General features: G+C 42.2%; 2 protein-coding genes and 1 long non-coding RNA gene across 3 annotated transcripts in view; 2 read left to right on the top strand and 1 right to left on the bottom strand.

Moving 5' to 3' along the window:
- ELF5 (E74 like ETS transcription factor 5) overlaps positions 1-12411 on the bottom strand; it is a 39863-nt gene that overhangs the window by 15252 nt on the left and 12200 nt on the right. The gene's annotated exons all lie outside the window — the stretch shown is intronic.
- LOC118168392 lies at positions 382-2971 on the top strand. Its single transcript, XR_004751523.1, has 2 exons — positions 382-672; positions 915-2971. It is a non-coding gene; the product is annotated as an uncharacterized LOC118168392 (long non-coding RNA).
- EHF (ETS homologous factor) overlaps positions 4130-12411 on the top strand; it is a 63605-nt gene continuing 55323 nt past the window's right edge. Inside the window, exon 1 of the mRNA XM_035328763.1 lies at positions 4130-4281. The gene's annotated coding sequence lies outside the window, so the exon portion shown is untranslated. The remainder of the gene's footprint in view (positions 4282-12411) is intronic.

Genomic DNA, 12411 nt, shown 5'->3' with positions numbered 1-12411 from the left:
ATGTTAATTCTTAATATCATTAGCAAAGGTAATCTCTTCTTAAATATTTATGCAAACAGAATATTGGTTTGGGTCACATCAAAAAGTATTTCACTATTAGCTGGTGCTGCTTATGTACACACATACATATCTGCTTAAATACACTTTTGGGACACAGAAAGGGGAAGAGGCAGTCTGTTTAAACAACAGGAGGGCTTTACAATATTGGTTTTGCTCCAGCTGGTGCCTGGTTGGAAGAAGCAATTAATTAGCTGTCACATTACAAACATTCTCTTTTGATTTAATGAGACAGGTCTGGATGGTTAATTTATTAAAAAGCATTTGTTGGGGTTCATGCATGTCTTCTCTATTAATTCATTAAACCAAAGTCAATTGTTTATCATTGAGAAAACAGGTGATGCACAAATAGGGACGGCAGGCAGTACATCAGTTGGGTGCCTGATAAATCATCACAGCAAAACCACCTTGGCAGCTGACAGCCCTTCTGAAAATAGAGACTTCAGTAAAGAAATTGAGCTTACTTGTAGGCAGGCGCTTACTCCTGAGGCAGCAGCTAAATCCAGAAGGTCTTGGGAGCAAGGGGGAGCAGGAGGTTTTAACAGCAGCACAGCCCGGCACTTTGGAAATAAAGCCACCTGCAGGACTGTGATATACGGAACACCTTACAGACAGGTTTGTTTGGTTTTTCAAGTTCTTATACACACCCCTTTTGATGACAGTGATAATATATAGTATAACACAGCCCAGAGAATGGGGGAGAAACATTCTGAAGTGCAGAAAGTCTACCTTTATTCTCCGTTGTTTTTTTTCTGTTCCTCTTAAGTGTTGATTTATGTAAGCCTGACTCTTAAGCAAACCAAGTGTGTGTAAGTACTTGAACTGATGAGACTCCACTCTCTATTTTACATCCTTAGCACGTAGGAAGGACTACTGCATTATGCTCAGAGATCTCAAAGCCCGGGAAAGTGGCATCCTCACCCTTTACTTCTGACAAGGACCGGGATGCAGCAAAGTGGCTGGCTTAAAATCACGGAGGAAACCATTGACAGTGTTAGAGGAAGAACATTGTTCACCTGATGCCAAGCAACATCTCTGCCTGGTACATCTCACAGTGCCTCTGAGATCCACGAAAACCTACTGGACTCTGGCCCAGATGCAGCTGCCTTTAGGTCTTAAATGACTGCAAAGTGATTTGAATTTTCATGAGGATGATGCTTGGCATTATTAGAAGCAACAGATCAGAGACACTGACAGTGGAGAGAATGAATTGGAAAATAAAATGAGCACATCTAATATAAAAGGACACTTCTTTTAAATATAAATGAGGAAGAGCTTTGGTCAGCCTAGATCAAAATATTTTAGTGCCCCAGAGCTCCACGTTAATTAGTAGTCTCTTGAGGATGCCTGCGTAAACAGCTCGACTTAAAGGTTTCGGCAAGTATGACGCCTCAGTTCTCCTGAGAGGTGCTATTTCTAATACTGAAAATACCTCACCTTTTATGTTTTAGGTGGGCTTTTGACTAAGGCTTTCCTGTCTTCAGAAACTCCTCAGCTGGAATCCTCATTCAGGGAGGAGAGGGGGAGACATTAAATGAGACAAATGCCATGGCATTAGCTCACAGGATCCCTTTGGTTTAGTCTTCTGCTCATCTTTTATGCTCCTGCTCCAAGCAGAGGCACTTATTTGCCCCATTACCGTGGTGTCAGGGAGCCTCCCCAGCTTCATGCTGCTGCTCCTGTGCATGTCTCACTGTGAGGGCAGGGAGCTGCACACTGTGGCCCTACGGAGAGGTGGCCCTGGTGCAAGGCAGCAGCGCAGTTGTGTGTGTGAAGGCAGGCAGAAGTGACTCAGAGGGAGCATCACGCTGCATCTCCCCAGCGCAGAGTGGCACAGCATGCCGGGACACACTGCTGTTGGGGCTGGTGGCGGCCACCCAGGGGCAGTGTCCTGGCCAGCCGGGTCAGGGCAGCACAATGTACCGGCACACTCGCCTTCAGCTACCCAGGAACATCACTGGGGCTTGGTCTGAGGGCTCTCGTGGGGCCCATTCTTTTTTCTTATTTTCTTTTCCTGCCTTTATTTATTTATTTATTTTTAACTGACTAGATTACCTATCTTTCCCCATTGTTTCTTTTTTATTTCCTTCTCACCTTTCTTCCATCTTTCTTCACATTCCTTTGAAAACAGCCAAATGCTAGAGTTTGCTTCTTCCAGTGGGGAAGATGCCTGTGTCCTGTGACAGCTCCATTGCAAGCAGATCTTTTCAGAGTCCCAGCCCACCACGTGTGTAAGGCCAAATAAATTAGGTTGTGCCATAGCTAATCAGTTTGTCCAGAGCAACGGTCTTGGCTCCTGCAGTGCGACTTTTGCATTGATACAGCAGAATACAGACTGAGTTCATCCTGACAGTAAATTCTTGCTAACCTTTTAAACATCAATGACCATATAAATAAGGGGCAATATTTACGTTGTCAAATAACAAAGAGATCTGAAAGGCTGTGTAAACACAGTATGATCAGTATATCCCAAAGAAAAGAGCCACAAAAATAATTATTTTCCTTCTCTTTCACTCTAACAAAAATTAAATAATTAAAAAAAACTCAGTTCTCAAGGATGTAGAAAAAGACTTCTCTCCTGGTGCTGTTCTGAAGACGTCTTTGCACTGCTGAATTCTCAAGGCAGCTCCGGTCCATGCCGTGTACTTGGTCTTGCACTGAACTGCCGGAGCCTGGGCGCTCAGCACATGAACAAAGACTTTGCAGGTTTAAATAAGATTGACTGGGCTCCTGAGAGTAGCAGGAAGAAGTTATTACTGGATTAGCCCATGACACCATCTTTCACAATTTTTAATAAAAGTGCCAGTCATAGAGCTTTGCAGACTGATCAGAGAAGTATTGCTGACAAGTGCAAATGGACACTAAAGATTACCACAGTGAGATGTTTCTGATCCAAATGCAGCTCGGATTTCCACTGGCTACAATGAACTTTGTTCACAGACTATTAAACTGGGTTCGCCTGATATTCCCTCAGTTTATGGCCCATTATTATTTTTTATCTCTTGCAATCATCTGGGTGACTCCACAGAGACTTTGACTTATATTAGATGGTCTGGAAGGTGTGCGGGTGAAACAAGAATGATAATGCTTACCGTAAATACTAACCTAGTTTTTTCTTTTGGCTATGGCAGCATAATCTTGAATAACTCTGTTTCCTCCACTCTGAATTAATGAGCACCAAATAACACAGGGCCAGCTGCCCTGCCGTAACGGAGGCTGCAATGAACACACCTCTGCGTTAGCATGGTCTAACCGTGTGCACCTTGGGCCATACATCTCCCAGGCACCACAGCCCATCCCAGTGAGGTCTGCGTTGCCTATAGCAAAGAAAGCTTTCCCTTCATCAGTTCTTCCTTCAGACTGCCAGTTATCAGTGCCAGTTATCAGTTACCAAATATCAGTGAAAAGGCCCTTATCAGCTCTCCTCAGCATATCTGACACCATAATGACTTCATGGTTTCTTTCATCCTGATACAAAACTAATCTGAGTGTCTTTTTCCATAGCAGACATCAGAATGGGCAAGGTAAGAGAAAAGGCTTCTATCAGCATTTTTAAGAGAGGCAACATTAAGGTTAAATGACGATATAACAGAGTACATTAGAAAAAAATCACACAACCAGTTTCTAAAATGAAAGATAGGCATTAAATACACATTTACAGTTAACATAATGGATGAAATTTCTTGGAACAGCTTGGAGGGCTCTTTTAAAGGGATAATACGTACAGTACATGAAAATATTTTTTTTCCAGCTACACCTGCACCTCCCCCTCCCCCCCCCCGATTAACTTTGTTTCCTCTATTCAGAACTGACCAGCACCAAACAAGTCAATGTCAGCTGCCTGGTCATAGCAGAGGATGTGATGAACACACTGTATCACATCTTTATCCCTGCATATGTAGATCCTCCGAACAAGAATCATTCCAATTTTCCCAGAATATGCAGAAGTTTCTGAGACATCTATCTGGAAATACTTTTATTGCAAAAAGATATCCTACTTAACTCAGTGATGGACTGACTATATTAATTAAAACTTTTTCTCTCTCACAGAGATGCCCGCTCAGATCCTGACATACTTCTGAAGAACTGTAAGAGAAACAAACATCTGGAGGTTTAGCAACATGCATGAAATACATTAAATAAATATTGCATCACTGCCTCTTCAAGTGTGCAACCCCACCGTGAGCTGCCGTCAGGGATCCCGCCCTGACATTTGCAGTGAGGGTAAGTAACAATGTTCAAAGAATCTAGGTATTTAAGTAGACTTTAATATTACTGGGATATTGCTGTGATGTGATTGTGTATTGAATTTCTTATGCACCTAGGCTGGCACAGATGCGGCGTTCAGACAGCTGACATGACTCTCTGTGAATCTGTTCCATGGCCACCAATGGGGATGGCAATTCAGAGCAAAAACCAGACACTGATGATGTGCACAGTCATGTGCAAAAGAGACTAACTTGCACTCATTCAGTATACAGCTCCCTAAGGAGCTAGAGCCTGCTGATCAGATCAATAGGAAACAAACAAACAAACAACAACAACAACAACAAAAACACAGAATTTTCATTTTTTTCACATTCCCATGTTTCTAAACCTACCCCAGTGTATTTCTGCCATGATCTGCTGATTCCTACAGTATTTCAGTGTGTTTACCTTCTGCAGCACTGCAACCAAAATGTGACCAGACCAGAGGAAGGTATGCCCAGATTATCTCATTTCTGATAACACTATGGTTCTCAGCATTGACCAGAGGCATGAACAGTTAGGTATCCAGGTTTTGGTGGGTTTTATAGCATATGCTGGTCTCCTGCAAGTTTTCACAGTCTCCTAAAAGAGTACCAATTTTCCGTGTTTTTGTCTATGTAATCCCAGAGCCAGTACTACTGACTAGAGACAGACGAGTCTATTAGTGATGATACAATTAATAACATCTATAATAACGATACAATTAATAACATCTTTAAACAAAGCTGCAGAATACCCCAAGTTCCCAGCATTTCCTCTGATATACCATTCCCTTGTATCCTAGAGATCTTCTCCATTAAACAGGGTGGGATTGGAGAATGATGGACGCTCTAACAATCTCCTTGGCATTAGCTGGGATGATTGCTGTATGTTAAAAATTCACATTCTGCACATTTTCTGCTCTAAAAGATTTTTTGTGAGAAGCCATAGTTGAATATTTTCAACATTAGAATCAAAACTGGTGGCATAAATAAATATTGAGAAAAACAAAGCCTGACTAGAGACTTGGTGGTGAAGACTAGGTAGCACCTGGGCCTTTTGAGTTTGGAACTGGTGATGAAAGGTCAATAGCTGGAGACGGGCCAGAACAGAAATATTGGTTTTCCAGACAGTTCAGCAGCATGATTTTGACTTTTCTGTAGCAATGGTTGCTGTGCTGGATTCACTTTATTGAAGAAATGTCTTTGTGCACTTTGTAACTCAAGAAATGGGATTTTCCACACCATGGGAGAAGTTGTTAGCCCCCATTCTAAATACACTAGCCACCTCCCAGTTTTAGATGCTATAAGTGGGCAGCTGTTCCATCTAACAACAGAATCCCTGCTAAGGAATGTCAGGTAGAGTGAGAGCCATTTTTCTCATGTCCACAGAACTGAGTGTCACACACTTACACAACCTTCTGCTGTTTTTTAAAGGGAAGAAAAATCAAGGGTGTGTCTTTGACCTTTAAAATATGATGGGAATTCCCCTACAGACTTGGAGGGGTTAGGGAACAATGGTATAGATCAGCCTGAGACAGCTTAGGGGTTGGAAAACAGTAGTAGAGCTCAATTCAGTACTATAAAAATGATCACCCTTTTTAAATACCTTCCATTTGTTAACAAGGTCCATAAAACCTCTACAAGGTGAAATAAAAGTGCCTATTTCCGTCGGAGGTCTAGGAGACCAACGTTCATGTAGAGGTCTACACAGGAGATGTCTAGACTTATCTGAAAGCCATCCTACCTCAGGATCTCAAATTTATTCTGATCTAGGAACAGTCACATATATATATTCCCCATTTGGTGTCCCTGAAAAAAAATTCAGCTCTCTGACTGAAAACTGTGGGACAGTAAGGAAGGTTGTTGTGAAGGCATGCACATACGCAGTAGATTCCTTGTTTTAACAAATCTGTGTCCTCAGACAACATATTTAATAATTTTTAAGATAGGGACAATTTTCCTTTCCTACTGACAGAGCCTAGAAGGGCCTCATTCATTAAAGTGGTGCTTTAGGTAAGTGTAAAAAGTTGTACACGTTTTCACATCTTGTAGAATCTGAAGCTTTATAAGCTTGAGTTGTCCCCTTTTTATTTAAGGTCAGTGCCTTAATTGTAGGGCTGTAAGGCAATCCTCCTCATGCTTTGGCCCAGGGAATTATTGCAGCTTAATGAATTAGTCCATGCAGTTTGAAATCCTCTCAATTAGACTGATTAAAAGAACAGTGAGCTACAACATGGCTGTCTCATAAGAAATACCAGACATAGGGTCCTTAGGCAGAGGGAGAATTTCAACGTCAGATCCTGCATCTTGTGTCCTAGTCCAGCACCACAGGACTGAAAGGCAGTTTGTTTGCCCTGAGGTCAGCTTGCCTGATAGGCAAGTTCTGGAGATGTTGGTGGGTTTGGGTGCCTCCAGCATGGTGGGTGAGGAAGGGTGATCCTGTGGGTCCTAGTGAGGGTAAGGACTGAGCTTGGAACCTGGTGTTTTTGTGGCTGAAAAATACAGCTGTTAGAAATGAGGATTTTGGATGTCTTTTGAGTAAAATCTGCGACTCTGTGTTCTGTTTTGGGCAACGTGACAACTGTGGGATTTTGTGGTAGTCACTTTGTGAAACTTCTGAGTGAAAGGTGCTATATGATCAAATTATTGTTAGTCTTTACAGGAAAGTACAGGGAAATGTTGTATGGTAGCTAACCTGGCACAAAGCAGAGCCTGGAAGAGATCACATCTCTTATCCTGAATCTACTGAGCCAGAACAAAGCAGAGGGAAGGGCAGTAAATATGTCTTGGGAAGGGGAAGCCCTGCAGAAAGCACCCAGCCAATTCTGAGAGTTGGGAAAAAAAATCCCCTCTTGACTCTCACAAGTCATCAGCTGATGCTATGAGCCATGACGTTCAAAAACATTTATTGCTGTCCTTCTTTGCATAACTGCCGTGGTTTACTCACACTGCTGCAGTTGTTGAAGCCCAGCTGCCCCATTTGCCCCACGATAACCTCCTGCAGCGGCAAATTCCACAGCCAGCCCTGCTGTAGAACATGTTCCCTTTTAGGGATCACTGTTGGTCATCCTCATTCTTAAGACACATCTTGAAGAATGCAATATCCTATTAAAGTAGCAGCAAGGAGGCTGAATCTTTTCCTCCCCAGTGTATTTTCAGTCTACTTTTGCATTACTCCTCACCTAAGTCATGAGAGGAACTCTAAGAATTATGTACCAAATGAAATGTACATAAAGCACCAATGAACGTTTCATGTACCAATGAAATGTTTTGTTTCTTTATGTACCATTTTGTACCAAATGAAATGATTTAAGCCAGGCCTGAGTGGACACTGACACAGCCTTGCTGAGGACGCAGCAGGACAGTGGGCTTCCATCCCAGCAGCAGGCTGCCAGGGCACATCATGCTCCACACGTAGCCTCTGGGTTCATGCTGCAGACTCCAGGGTGTCAGAGCCTCTGGTGGGATGGGCACAGGTCTTTCTGTCATTCCCAGCAAATATACAACAGGACGCACAGCCAGCTGCCAACTTCACTGTGCTGCTCAGGGTGGGGTGGTGGGTGGTGGTGGTGACAGAGGGCCAGAGACACTTTTGCTGCTCCCCTAGAAGCTAACGAGGCAAGACCTCAGTAACTCACAGTTCAGGCTGGTCTGAGAGCGCCATTTGCCTGTGGATCACAGAGGTGTTTTGAGCTGTCTCCTCCCCACGCTTGCTGTTCGTGCAAATCAGTTTTCTCTCTCATATGCCTGTGGTGAACCAAAAAGACAAGCTTTTGTTGAATGGGAATGGGTGAAACATGAGATCTGGCCCTTTGCTAGCCCAGTATAAGTGTTTACATATTTTAATAGTTCTAATTAGTATCTCTTTAAAACATAAGGGTTATCTAACCCACAAGGACTGATGACATTTGCTTACATATTGATCCTTCCATGTCAGACCCTTCACTTTCTGTGACCGCTTTGGCCACTGGCTCATGAACGTTCAGGTCCAGTGACACAACTTGCAAAGCTAAAATCAGCAGCCATGGATGTGACCAGCCTCACGCAGTGCTCGTGTGCAGGCTCCCTGCTCTCCCCCCAAGTCGTGAGAAGCAGCTGGAAAAGCTGTAACAAAACTCCCAGCTGCACCATCACTCACAGCCTCGGGTTTAAACAAAAGGTCAATGTAGTTCTCAAGTGAGAAACTTTAGATTAAAATATAAACAAATGAGTGAGAAATGGTGCCAAGCTTGGAGGGATTAAGGGATTCAATGAAAGATGAAACTTCAAAAAGTGTTTGAGCCTGTTTCTTAATCCTTGAAACTGAAAAGCACAGTAAAGTAACCTCTTAATTGCTACACACCTGTGCATGCCTTTGCCACTGCCTGCAAAGGCAGCACACGTATTTTAGCAACCAGAGAAATGGGCATCTCCCAGCCAAAGAGCTGTTCACAGTTCCAGCTAAATGAACCCTTTTCTGTGTATGGGAAGGACAAATTCGCTCTCACAAGTACAAAGGCTCTTCTGTGAACAGCAACACAGCAGTGTTACTCCTAGCCAGATGATCTTTTCTAGATGGTGGGTCAGATAGGTAGGCCTCTTGTAATCGGGGGAGTTTATTCTTTCTAAACTGCAATACCACTCCTATTGCTCATGAGTTCCTCAGAAGAAAGTGTCCTTTCAAGACCATGGTCCGGAAGCTCAGCAGGCTACTGAGGTCCTTTGGGGTTGAAGTACAGCCCAGGGACCAAAGAAAGCATCCAGCAACAGGAACGCCTCTGCTTGGCTTTTTGTCTTGCCATGTGCTTCTTTGGAGAAATACAAACATTGGAACTTTTGCTTCAGTTTAATCCTGAAAATAGGAGTAGCAGTATGTCCTGGTGTACAGAAGTGCAGTGTGTTTCCCTCAATATTTGCAGAGATCACTTGAGCCTGTTTCAGTGCTTCACTATATTGAGCTTCTCCTTCAAATGACCTTGTAAGCTACCAGTGCCACAGCCAGATGAAACTAACCCTTAACTAGGCGGCTTCCAGAAAGAAATGAAAACTTTTGTCTGTTGTTTCTCAGGCACTCTGGGCAGAACAGAAAGCTTAATGCTGCCAGTGTTGTTGGCTCAAACAATGCTTTTGACATTCAGGAATTAAGCATGAAGGATTAGAGGATAAATGGCACGTTGTTGTGGATGAAGAATAATCTTTAACCCTTCACACGTCCCAAAAGTATATGTGCATTATCTGGATGGACAGTGAAGAGGCAGGCACTGGGGAGGGGGCATTTGGGCTTCCTTTTGTCATTAGAGGTCTATATTCATATTTGAATTTAGGGGAACTTGGTGGAAAATCTGTAAATATTAGGTTAGTGAGCGATGGAGGAAGGACTTCAGCAGTGGGCATGCTGCAAAATTTTCTGTGCATGACAGGAAATGGATCAGAGGAAGTGTTAATGTGCTGAGTTTAGGTGCTCCAATTTACAATGAGCAGGCAGATCAGTGGCTTTTCAGCCATTTCTGCAAGCAGGGAAACATCCTAGAAAGATTATCACTGTGGTGCTGCTCAGGATTTTGCAAAAGCATCAGTGGAGCCAGTCCTTGCCTATAGCTTAGGTGTCGGGCAATGAATTTTGATGTCAAGAAAATCCATGATTTAAAAAATGATGTTTCTCTTTCGGTAGCATATTTTAGTTGTTCTTCGAGAAAACCAATAGTTTATATATTTATAAAGCATCCCATGCTCACTGGAAGCTCAGCAGTGCTCGTTCCTTTGATCTTTATCCTACAGCATTAAAACAGGAACATACATTACCATTTTTTCCACGTAAAACTATTTCAAATAAGTTGTTTAAGAATTGATTGATATATTTTTATATTATTTTAGTTTCTTGCATTAAAATACTTTGCAGTTTTAAAGTGATGTATTTAAGGGATTGCTTTGCTGAGACTTAGATGCTCTGTGAAATATAGCATATACTTACTAGCACACAGAACTCCACACAAGATTAGGACAAGAAACGAAGGTTTATAATCAAGCATTTTAGAACTGAGGAAGAACTCAGAAAATCAAATTATCCCAGTCAGTGAAGCATTCCTCACTAATGAGGCACATCAGCATTAAAAATGGTGCCTGGGAACTATGTTTCTGATCAAAGAGGAGAGAAAGAGAACAAGCAAGGGAGCAAGTCTGTGGAGAACAACAGGAATGGAACCATATGAGTGCAGAAATGAGGAAGCAGAGGAAAAAGTGACAGAAGACATAGTAAGACCCGCCTAGAAACCCTGGGAATCTCCAGTCCATTCTTCTGTTCTGAGGCAGAATCGACATCTAGATAGCTCCTGACAATTCTTTGTTCAACCTCTTCTTAAAAAACACCAGCAAAAATTTCCCTCAGCTTCCCCAAATAGTCCATTGCCATACTATTTCAGACAGCTGGAAAGTGGCCAAAACACCCCAAACACCTTCAGTTTTGTTGTTCAAACTTCAGTAAGTGTTGTTCAAACTTCAGCTACTACAAATGATATAAGTTTTTCATTCACATGAAAAATGAGAGCAGTGCAGCATCCTCTGTCATGCCCCGGCATTAGGGCAGGGCTGTTCCACTGGCTGCCAACAGCAATCACACTTTTGGCTATCTCATGTCCAATTAGTCATTAGATTTGACCTGGACTTGTTTAACAGATCTGAAGGGATCAGCATTCAAGGCTATGTGACTACAGCTCTGCAAAAATATGATGGATAATGAACTGAAATCTAGGGTAGGATAGATTGTTCTTGCCAAAAGGAAAGTTAAACATCATTATCTTACTGAATCTTCAGGATTAAGTTACACTGATTTAGGGCTACATGAGGGCACCGAATTGAAACTTTAACATGCTTTAGCATATATACATTGACTTCACGCACTTAACTGATTTACCTCTACATTTCTGGATAGACAAATGACAGTCAGAGGTCAGCCAGGAAGTCGGGGAGCTGAACTGGGAGCTAACAAAACTCATGTTAGTTTCTGCAACCATTGTTGTTTTTCTTTTTACATGGACCTCAGCTAGGAATGGTATGCAACTCCTATTACCACTCCTATTAGTTTTCCATTATGTAGGCTTACAGATCTCTCCCAAGCCAACTTCTAGTGAAGAAGTTTAGAAGGCACGTCCTCACTTCATGTCCAACTCCATTTACAATATTGAAATACTGTCGGGTCTTAACACGCTCAGGCTGTACCAAGGCCAAGTCAGATAGTAATCAGTTGTCATGCTTTGAGAACATTTGCTTATAATATGTCTCCGTACATTTCTGTAAGGGAGGAGCTGCAGATGAGGTGCCCAGGAAGGGCAGATGCAGGGAACAATGGGGAATTGCTCTTCTATGTGTGTGCACAGAAAATAAGGAAAGTGTCTTTGTTCACCTTTGCTGTGGGGGGTTTGCACTGCTGTTTTCAAAACTTCAGTTTCCCCTTTGGGACATCTCAGAATCTGTGTTAGAACAGCATTTTAGTGGTCCTATAGGTTAGACACTGCTTACAGAATGAGGATACAGTTGATATCAGATAGTACTTTTGCAATGACCAATAATGTAAGCTTTAGAGCCACAAGGAACATTCATCCTTCTTGCTTAATCAGTAGTTCACATTATTATTTGTGCTATTTCTTTTTCACGTAAACCTGTGAACAATATTTCTTTAGAGGAATCTCCAGCATCATAAGGATTTTTAATAGGCATTTCAGTTTTCAAACAGGAACAGTCCTTTAGTTCATCTATATTGCCTGGAAGAAGTCATTATTGTTAAGCTGACTGCAGTCCTCATTCACCAAGTCACCTGATGAGGTAAATTTTAGAGTGTGATTTCCATTAAGATAAATTAAATCCTTTAAGATACACATATGGTTAATTAAAGGAAGATAGGTAGCATCTAACTGGTTCATCTGTCGTTGCAATATTATTCCTGAAGTGAGTACAATAGTCACCCATATACAATGTCTTTTAGAGGGGGTTGTTGAAAGACCTCAGCATAAACCGTGTTTGGATAGTACAGTTTGCCCGCATGGGTTAAACAAATCCTGTTTAGAATCACCTACTAAACAAGAACAAAGATGGAGGAGACTTATCAATGGCAAAGACTCTTCTGCTCATTCAGGCCCCTGTGAAGTGTTCT

The sequence above is a fragment of the Oxyura jamaicensis genome, chromosome 5 (genome assembly GCF_011077185.1).
Source record: "Oxyura jamaicensis isolate SHBP4307 breed ruddy duck chromosome 5, BPBGC_Ojam_1.0, whole genome shotgun sequence".
Classification (NCBI taxonomy): domain Eukaryota; kingdom Metazoa; phylum Chordata; class Aves; order Anseriformes; family Anatidae; genus Oxyura; species Oxyura jamaicensis.
Note: the sequence above shows the minus strand (reverse complement) of the source record. Positions and strands in the feature narration are given on the sequence as shown.